The following is a 9,021-nucleotide window of genomic DNA, read 5'->3' as shown; positions in this document are numbered from 1 at the left end:
AATACTACTTAAGAAGTAAACCTACGCAAAACAAGGATGTCCTTTGGACGTCTAATGGACGTTGCGGTCCGGCATGTCTTGAGGTCCAGTGACATACCAATTGTGCCTTGCAGACGTCTAGGAGACGTCCTTTGGACGTACATGTACCACCTTCGGACGCCAAATGGACGTCATTAGGACGTCTTGGCAGGACATAAAAAGGACTTTTATGGACGTTGCTTCGACATTATTTTATATTGCGCGATTAGTACTTTATTTAGTAAAAAATGATATTTGTAAAAATAGTATTAACCCTGCCGAAAATGTGCGATTAAAACCGATTAAAAAAAAAAAAATAATCCGAATCGATTGGGATTTCTGCATTTTCTGCACCAAAAATACGGATGTTAAGACAGATTGAAAATAAAATCGGAACCTAGATAGATTTATTAAAACAAAATACATTAATGTAAAACATAATAAATGTTTAATTTACAAAAAAATACTTTTTGTATCCTTTTCGTTAAAAAGGATTTAAAAAAGATTAAATTTGAATTAAATATTTAATTTTTGTACAAGATTAAGTTAACAATACAAATTGTTATTTTCATATAAAAATTATAAAAGTTTATGTGGAACAGCGTTATAACACACACACATCACATTTGAAAAACATGAGAGCGAGTATTCATCTCGAGATTACAACAAGCAGCTCCTAAAAGTCTCAATGAAGTGATGAGCTGGGGAGTCGGTCGCGGTAGCGCCTAGATATAACACCTGTGGCCACATTTGACTCACGAGAAGACCTCCCGCGGCGTGGCCGCCTAGCGGTGGTGCCAGCACTCACTTGTTAAATCCATTTTAATCCGAAAATACAGGATTTCATAAATTATAATTGTAACGGTACGCGGTTTCGGTCGGTTCGATGCGGTGCGGGAACTTCGGGAGCGGGCCGGATAAGACTCGTCGGTTGGTCAGGTGTCCGTAATGATTATACCCAGTGTTTTAAGTGGAAAACGATATAGAATGATTTATTGCTGAACAAAAGAAAAAGAAAAAGCGTTGACAAGATGCATGAAAGAACAAAAATAAGGAGGTCTCAAAGAGATAATAACATATAGAGATAAGAATATAGAGATGGCAAAGAGATAACAATATAGCTGGTATTCGGATTACCAGTTACGCGGCGGAGTGCCTGTAAAGGTCTTTTTATGCGGTTTACATCTAAATGCAAGAACTATCTATTTACAAGTTTCGGCTAGACTAGTGAGTTATGCGGGCTGCTTGCCCGTACGATCGGGGAGTCGCGGGGCGCGGCGGGATTGGCTAACGCGGTGGTGTGAGCGTGTGCGCAAATGCGGGTTGTTGCCGGCGCGGTCGCCGCCGCGATTCGCCCGAGCGCGCCTCGTGCAAGTGGAGCGCTCGATCGACAGATTGCTTATGCCCTGCCGATGAATAGATTACGAAATTCGTCAGTGCGGCAGTGAAGGTATTCGAGGACGACGGTGATTGGTCGAGAATGCTCGGCCGGTGATGATGACGAGAATGCTCGTCGAGGATATCTGAGTCGACTGGTCAAGGATACTCGGCCGAGGATAGCGACGGGAATGCCCGTCGAGGATATCGGAGTGCGACGAGAATGCTCGTCTTTAAGGAGCGATCGAGAATGCTCGGTCTTGTGGACGGGTCGGATAGTCGGACGGATCTGCTTGTGCGTTCCCACTGCCGGCTTATATATCTGAACGCGCGGCTGAGCAAGCCAATCCGCGCGCTCGGTCGGCTGAGCCGGAGTGGGAGCGTTACGGAACGCCACGGTCGGCGCGCGTGTCGCCGCGTGGTTGCACGGTGAAGTTTGGTCGTGCGCGCCGGCTGCACTCGGCGTTCGTTGTTCGGTGGAAGGAACGGAGGCGCACGGACGGTGGAGGGGCGTATCGTTAAATAATTAAATCGAATTTTAATGTATACATGTATTTGATTTACAGAATCAGATTAATTAAAACAGATTAATTTTTAAATCAAATATATATATTTTCCTGCTAGACGTATAATTACTTTTTTATATTTTTAATTTACGTTCCAAAACGTTTTTTTCCGAAAAAAATTTGACTCAGTGTAATATACGTTATTATTTATTTATATTTTGAGTAGAACTTTCCTCATAAATAAAATGGCCATTAAATAGCCCCTATCAGCACAAGGACGTCCGCGGGACGTCCTAAGGACGTCCTGTTACGTTGAGCAAGATATCGTAGGGAGTACCTGTTATAATCCTACGACGTCCACAGGCCGTCCCGAGGACTATCTAAGTTGCGCCTCACAATTTCCCATAGACATCCCGTGGACATTTCAATCAGGCGTCCCCAGGACGTCCTGTAGTAATCATTGGGACATACCTACCTATTTCATGTACACTTCAGGACCGTTCAGGATTATTTCAGGATTATTTCAGGATTTACGAGGATTATTTCAGGATATTTCGGGATTATTTCAGGATATTTCGGGATTATTTCAGGATATTTCGGGATTATTTCAGGATAATTAAGGATTACTTCAGGATGTTCGAGGATTATTTTAGGATATTTGATGATTATTACAGGCCATTAAAATTATTTTTTAAAAATACACATATTGTATCTCAATCTTAATCTTTATTATTTAAATACAAGCTTACTTGTAGTATAAAATTCGCATCTTCAGGATTATCATCGAAGGAGTGCACAACAACAGGCGTCAATTCGCTTTAGTGCTTCCTTAGGATTCGAACGAAGTCGTCGCTGGCAGTGCAGGAACATTGGTAGCTCTAACGTCGAGCACAACAATTGCAGCTCGAAATACTTCTTCTGGGTCTCCTTAGGACAGAAATTCAACCTGTCGTAATCCAAGTCCATCTCGCCGATCGCGACGATCTTGTCCTTGTTATTTAACGACAGGTCCGACAACGACTTCAGGTACTCCTCTGGATTGTCGCATTCCTCATATTTATTGCATCGCGTCGGATGACAACCGACCGTCGAATACAGCCTGTCATCAATTCGCGCTACTCCAAGAACCTACTTGCTATTTTTCTACGCTACCAGCGTGATGATGATCTTCGAGAGGTTGTTCTTCCAACTTCGCTCTAAAATAATCTTGTCTAAATCCGGCTGATGCTTCTGGGACCCGTAATAGATATCGAATAGAATATATCAAAAATAACATCAAACAACATGAATATTTGGCTTAATCCGATAAACTAGCGTCATCTTGGTCATCTTGTTCCGAAACATGTTCCACATTTTTCATTTTATTCACACTAAAAGAATTTATACTAATTAAAATTTAACAACAATGACATTATTATATATTTTTATACATTTTTAAATAATACTTTACATAACGTTTTATTCACGTAGAAATGAAAAAAGGAACTTACTTTCTTTCGTTACGTTCTGATGCATGTCTTAACCAAGACTTAACAGGCACTGAAATAATTTGTTCAGTTGCGTCGGGGAAATAAATTCGTACAGCACCTATAACACGTTAATATACAATAATATTTAAAAGTAACATATATTTATAGTTATGTAAGGTATTTTAAGTGATCCAGTTGCAAGCTTATTTAGTTACGTTGGTGGGAAAAAAAACGTTCCTTCTTTGATTTGCATTTAAGAAGTATTATAATTGGTAAGTTAAACCAATATTTACTTAAACTAATACAATAAGATTTGTATTCAGTAATCTTAACTGTTCATTAGACATAAAACAAGGATAGAATGATAAAAAAGTGTGCAAACATTTTTATAAGCGCGTTTTCAATAGGGATCAAATAGTTATATATGGTATTTTTTATTATATATGTTAGAAAGAGATAGACAATAACTACATCATATTATTTTTATAAAATAATAATGTACTTATTGTTTATATGTTCAATATATATAAAATACCTTACATAACTATAAATATATGTTACTTTTAAATATTATTGTATATTAACGTGTTATAGGTGCTGTACGAATTTATTTCCCCGACGCAACTGAACAAATTATTTCAGTGCCTGTTAAGTTTCGGAACAAGATGACCAAGATGACGCTAGTTTATCGGATTAAGCCAAATATTCATGTTGTTTGATGTTATTTTTGATATATTCTATTCGATATCTATTACGGGTCCCAGAAGCATCAGCCGGATTTAGACAAGATTATTTTAGAGCGAAGTTGGAAGAACAACCTCTCGAAGATCATCATCACGCTGGTAGCGTAGAAAAATAGCAAGTAGGTTCTTGGAGTAGCGCGAATTGATGACAGGCTGTATTCGACGGTCGGTTGTCATCCGACGCGATGCAATAAATATGAGGAATGCGACAATCCAGAGGAGTACCTGAAGTCGTTGTCGGACCTGTCGTTAAATAACAAGGACAAGATCGTCGCGATCGGCGAGATGGACTTGGATTACGACAGGTTGAATTTCTGTCCTAAGGAGACCCAGAAGAAGTATTTCGAGCTGCAATTGTTGTGCTCGACGTTAATGCTACTAATGTTCCTGCACTGTCGCAACGCCAGTGACGACTTCATGTAAATCCTGATGAAGCACAAAAACGAATTGACGGCGGGCGTCGTGCACTCCTTCGATGGTAATCCTAAAGATGCGAATTCCATACTACAATTAAGCTTGTATATCGGTATCAATGGATGTTCGTTGAAGACAGAGGAAAATCTTTTCGCGATCACTACCATTTTCGCAAACAGACTCGTGAAAGAGACCGATTGCCCGTGTTGTGAAATCAGAGCGACGCACGCGTTTGCGAATGATGTTATCACGAAATTTTCGTTTGCAAATTGAACTTTATGATTCATGTGTAAGTAAAAGTTTTTGATTGTGATACAACAATATGTATGTAGTCTCTCACTGAAAGTCACAAGCACAACATCTATTCGTGAGATACGATCCAAGAAGAGCACGCATCTTTCCGTTTATTTCTTTTCCCTTCATCTGTGACTGAAAATCTGACCATCTTACAATAATCGTTATTGACAAGGAAATTATTTTTCACATCGGACTTCCTTACATTCTCGCCTATCAACGTAGAACTTGGACACAATAAAAACAAGACACCGTCACAGCATTTTTGTTTAATCTGTCATAACTCTTTTCACTTTTATTTATATTTATATTTTGTTATTTACTCACATTTTTATTTATTTATTCTAACTGCGTGTTCACTTCTTGGATCGAAGGCTCACATGAGGCTCCTGTAATTCGCGATATTATTATTTAATTTATCTATTTTTATTTGCGGTTTCTCGTTTGTTTTTTATAAGAAAATGTTTTTCACTGATGAAGGCTCTGTGTAGCACGAAACGCGTTTGATTTATGTATTAATAATGTTTAAAGGAATTTTTGACTCTTCGTTTGATTATAATAATTTATATGTATTAATCCTATTTTGAATAAACCTGCCCGTTATAGGCCTATTTGTCTTAACTTTCTTGTTTACTCATTGACACGAGCTTGTCACTACCTATTTTATTTAATATGTATTTTGTAAGAATAATTTTAATGGTTCTGTATAATCCTCAAACATCCTAAAGTAATCCTCAAATATCCTGAAATTATTTTTTTCAATGCATAATTCTGTATTTTAAAAAAATTCATAAATGGTTATCACGCACCGACAGCCCACGGATCCCGTTTGTGCGTTGCATTGGTTAGTATATGCTAAAATTATGTGTTGGACGTGTTTATAATCTATACCTCCTGTACAAACCTCCTAGGGGCGTCCAAAGGATGTCTTAAGGACGACCATGGGATGTTCCGAGGACGCCCTAAAGGTGTTTTTGGGATGTTCTTAGGATGCCCATGGGAAGTCCTGGGATGTTATAATGCCCTAAACCCGTCCCATTCACATCCCAGGACATTTAGGACGGATTTAGGATCATCCTGAGGATATCTTGTGCTATTAGGGGCATATTAAATTAATCGTTATAGTATTATACATATGTATTACCCAGTCAGCAAAATGTTAGCACTGTGTCGACAGGCTGGCGGGAGATTCGATCACGACGTGTTGACAGACTGAACTCAACTGATCTCAAATTATGCTGCTTACGTTCTGTTAACAGAATCTGTTGATATTTTATGTCAGCAGAATGACAGCACCAGACGAGCACGCCGTGCTGCCAGCACGTGACGCCAGATAGGCGGCAGAGTTCAAATGACATGCGCAACACAATTTGACGGCAGACTGCTAGCACAAATCGAGCACGCCGTGCTGACAAGTTCTGACGTCACGCTGGCAGCAAAAATCAAGCATTTTTATTTAAAATTTTCAAAAATTTTTATTATAAAAAAGTTTTCTTTTAGTTTTCTTGCAGATATTATTCTTATTTTTATTATAGGTTAATCTAATTTGCATATATTTTATTTTACTAATTACGATTACGCATTATTTTACAATTTTTAAAAACGCATTAGCGCCAGCGGGATTCGAACCTAAAATTTCGGGACAATAGCCTAATACGCTAACACTGAGCTAATCGTATACTTGTGCTATATTAATACGCTTGTATAACTATAGATTAAATGAATATATGTAGAAAAGATGAAACAATGTATTTTATTTTATCACACGCGTTTACTCGATGATAATAAATGGTTGACTGATTTTATTAATAACTTTCTTAATTTTTTATTATCGAACACTGTTGAACAATTTTTCGACAACTGAAATCCGTTCAAAGAAACACACACTTTACTATCGCACAGCATGCATTTATCCGTCGTTATCAACCGCGATTTTATTGATGGTTATAAATGGTTATACAATTTTATTGCAAAGCAACGATTCAAAAATGCAATATTATATAAGAACGTTGAAAAAACATTAAGAATAGTATTATTAAAACGTTTCTTAAACATTTGGAAATATCACATTATTTATGTAATGTCTTAAAAACGTTTTTATAACATTATATAAAAACGTTGAACAAATATTTAGAACAACATTATTGAAACGTTTTTTAAACATTCGGAATTATCACATTATTAGATAATGCTTTAAAAACATGTATACAATATTATATAAGAATGTTGATAAAAGTCACAAGAAATCAATGTTTCAAAACGTTTATTTAATGTTCCTTGCTTACTGGGAAGACATTTCGAAGATGTTTTAAGGACTAAGGACGTCCATTAAATGTCCAGAAGATATCGGTGGTACGTTCCGAAAAGGTCTGTTATATACATATATGTCAACAAAGTTAAGTATTTTTATTATTATCATCATTATCATTATTATTATAACAAGGATTTTATAATTTATAAAATTATAAAGATAATTTTTTGCGTTAAAAAATATTTAACAAAAAATATATTTAACCATATATAAACATAACATATAAATTTTGATAATATCATAAGCTTTAATATACAGTATACAGATTTTTAATAAATTATATTATTCGTTAATATTTAATATTTTATTATATATAATACTTAAATGGTATCATATTTACCCCGTCAGCCAAACGTGAACAAACAGATTATTCGGAGAGTCTGCTATCACTTTCTGTTACCAGAAAGGCAACAGATTTCACACAGACTCTGCAATATTTGCGGTGTCAGCAAACTGCTGTCAGAAATTGGACAGAAACTGTTGGCATTTAATTTCAGCATAAATCGAGCACATAGTGTTGACAGGACTGTTGTCAGATTGGCGGCAGAAATCAAGTATAACCTGCGCAACACAATCTAACGGCAGATTGGCAACAGAAATTGAGCACCGCGTGCTGACAAGATCTGACGTCAGATTGGCGGCAAAAAACGAGCCAGATCTACGCGACAATCTAACAGCAGACTGGCAGCACCACGCGAACACGCCGTGCTGCCAGCAGCTTATGTCAGATATGCGACAGAATTAGAGCAAGACCTGCACAACACAACCTGACGGCAGATTGTTAGCACCAATCGAGCACCCCGTGCTAAGAGAACGTGACATCAGATTGACAGCACAATTCAAGCATAACCTGCGTAACATAATCTGACGGCAAACTGACATCACAAATCGAGCACCCCGTACTGACAAGGTCTGACGTTACGTTGACGCAGCACAAATCAAGCAAACCGTGCTGTTTTGCATATTAATTTTTAAATTGTGACGTAATTCTTCATGAATTTATTAAGGGCCTTTTCAGACAAACTTGCATAATTGCACGCATAAATAACATATGCATAAATCCGCTAAACAAAATCATGTTGCAACGACGTTTCTGTAACGTTGCGTTATAGCCGTGCGACGTTTTGCGTTTTGTCGCATAAACGTTTCGGTAACGTTTAAGCAACCAAAAATGTTCCGATTCAATTACCTTACATATGCGACATCACATTTCCAACGTTTCTGCGACGTTTTTAAAACTTGCAATACAATGTTAGGGAAACGTTACCCAAGCAAGTAAAAATATTTTAAATATGTTTTTTAAATCAAAAGAGAATTATTTTTTCTGTGAGAAATTAGAATTCTATTCCTAATTTTTTAAATTGTGGAGATGCCAGCTTCGCAGAAGTTTTTTTTTAAGAATTTTTTTCGGAAGTTTCAAGTGGTCACCCATCCAAGTCGCGACTCCGGTAAACGTTGCTTGACCTCCATGATCGCTGCAAACTGATCTCTAGCGATGATCCCTGAACACTTTGCGTTAATACATGTATATCGCTGATAGATCAGGTAAATATACGTTATTAAAAAGGTGAAACACATATAATTAAAACATATTAGTTATATAAACATATATAAGAATACAGTTTTTTTACTGATTTTTACAAATAAGCATCTGAACTTTTCTGTTATATTCGTTTAAATAAGAATACAAAAAAAAACAACATAGTACAATAATTAAATTAAATATAAAAAAATTCTTATTGTTTTATTTTAAATCGTTATTCCAAATAATTCTGTAAAATAAATTAAAATTTAAACTTTTTTAAAAATGTTTTAAAATAAATAATAATTGAAATATAAATAGTTTAAATGTTGAATACACAATAATACACAATAAATAAATATTAAAT

The 9,021-nt window shown here is 36.4% G+C and overlaps 2 pseudogenes; one reads left to right on the top strand and one right to left on the bottom strand.

The window, feature by feature from the left end:
• Positions 1 to 2,607: 2,607 nt before the first annotated feature.
• LOC120358931 lies at positions 2,608 to 3,161 on the bottom strand (annotated as a pseudogene).
• A 940-nt stretch (positions 3,162 to 4,101) lies between these two features.
• On the top strand, positions 4,102 to 5,442 carry LOC105205176 (annotated as a pseudogene).
• Positions 5,443 to 9,021: the final 3,579 nt, after the last annotated feature.

Source organism: Solenopsis invicta, chromosome 11, assembly GCF_016802725.1.
Source record: "Solenopsis invicta isolate M01_SB chromosome 11, UNIL_Sinv_3.0, whole genome shotgun sequence".
NCBI lineage: Eukaryota > Metazoa > Arthropoda > Insecta > Hymenoptera > Formicidae > Solenopsis > Solenopsis invicta.
Note: the sequence above shows the minus strand (reverse complement) of the source record. Positions and strands in the feature narration are given on the sequence as shown.